General features: G+C 50.9%; 1 pseudogene; it reads left to right on the top strand.

Annotated features, from left to right (window-relative positions):
• Positions 1-365: 365 nt before the first annotated feature.
• On the top strand, positions 366-1,404 carry LOC149273468 (G protein-coupled receptor 4-like; annotated as a pseudogene).
• Positions 1,405-1,788: the final 384 nt, after the last annotated feature.

A 1,788-nucleotide genomic window follows, 5' to 3' on the forward strand; every position in this document is an offset into this window, starting at 1 on the left:
CCCGCTTTGATCATATAGCAGACCCCCAGTATGTTATGGCTAATATTCCTGCTTGAATGCAGGTGACTCCATTAAGTGTATCTTTAAATAATGACAAGTGATTTATCTATACATTACACAGGGGCCGGTCACTGATTTATCTGTACATTATACAGGGGCGGTCACTGATTTATCTATACATTATACAGGGGCCGGCTCGTTGATTTATCTATACATTATACAGGGGCCGGTCACTGATTTATCTATACATTATACATTATATACTGTCAACACAATATATATATTTTGTGTGTTTTTTATTAATGTCTTGTGGCTTTCCGCTCTGTTTTCAGGCGCCCGTTGAAGCGAGAGCGCCCCCTTCTGCCATGGCTTGTGAACAGACCTGCAATTACACCGGCCGCTTCGAGGCTACGCTCTTCCCGATTACCTACTCGGTGGTTTTTATCGTCGGCCTCTTCGGCAACTTGGCCGCCATCGGTGTGATCGTCCAGCACGTGAAGCGAGGCAATGTGCTCGGCGTCTACCTGGCCAACCTGTGCGCCTCCGACCTCATGTACATCTTCACCCTCCCCGTCTGGATCGCCTACACGGCCAAGGAGGACTGGCTGTTCGGTGCCCTGACCTGCAAGATCGTGGGCTTCTTCTTCAACGCCAACCTCTACACCACCATAGCGTTCCTGAGCTGCATCGCCGCCGACCGCTTCGTAGCCACGGCCTTCCCTTTGCGCTCCAGAGGGATCAGGAGCATGAAGGGCGCTGGCGTGGTTTGCGGTGCCGTCTGGTTGGCCATCTTGGGTTCCCATTCCTACTTCCTGAGCCGGGATGACCTGTTTACCTCCAGTCAGAACGTGGAGCTCTGCTATGAGAGGTACCCCATGGAGAGGTGGATGGCCCACCTCAATTATTTCCGAATATTCGTGGTCTTCCTGATCCCGCTGGTTCTTCTGGTGTTTTCTTATTGTTCCATCATCAGAGTCATCCATCGGACGTTTGGACTGGACACGGAGCAGAAAAGGAGGATCACCGGCCTTCTGATTTCCATGACCGCCATCTTTGTGCTTTGCTACCTTCCCTACCACGTGGTCCTCTTCATCCGCTCGTACGTGAGCGACAGCGGTTACTGCAGCTGCGATATCGAGAAGAAGGTCCGTCCGGCCTATCGAGTCACTTTCGCTCTCACCAGCCTCAGCAGCGCCCTGGACCCTTTCCTCAACATCTTCGTCAGCGACGGGGTGATCCAGGACCTCCTGGTGGAGCTCAAAGCCATCGGCCTTTATCTAAGGTTTCGGGGGGAGAAGTAAAAAGAATGTGTTGAGCCGTGTCAATGCCGTGTGTAGTGGGGTGACGCAGAGAGACAACGGGCTTCTGTGCACACATGAGAACGGAGCGCAAACAAGGCTTTAGTCAACGCAAGACAACCGCCGAGTGGTTCAATAAACAATGAACAATGGGGCCTTGTAATCCCACCTGAAGGATAACGGTCAACTCTGTCATCGCAATGATTTTTGAAAGCTCCTCACTGCTTCTAGAAGTCTAGGACGGGATCTCATCTCAGGATCTTTGATGAACCATCTATTTAAGGCCAAATGGACGCTGAAAGTCTGGCATGGATCATCCAATGCCACCCAAAGGATAGTGGTCAAGCCGGTCGTCTCCATGACTCTGGAGACCTCCTTGATGCTTCTAAAAGTCCAGCATGTAAACTCTTCTCAGGATCTTTTGAGGGGACCTTCATATTTCTACTCAACTAGGAGAAACGGTCCATTCAAGGCTGAATGGACACCGAAA

The sequence above is a fragment of the Sceloporus occidentalis genome, unplaced genomic scaffold, assembly GCF_023333645.1.
Source record: "Sceloporus occidentalis isolate IW3139 unplaced genomic scaffold, rSceOcc1.0.p SCAF_373, whole genome shotgun sequence".
In the NCBI taxonomy this organism is placed as follows: Eukaryota; Metazoa; Chordata; class Lepidosauria; order Squamata; family Phrynosomatidae; genus Sceloporus; species Sceloporus occidentalis.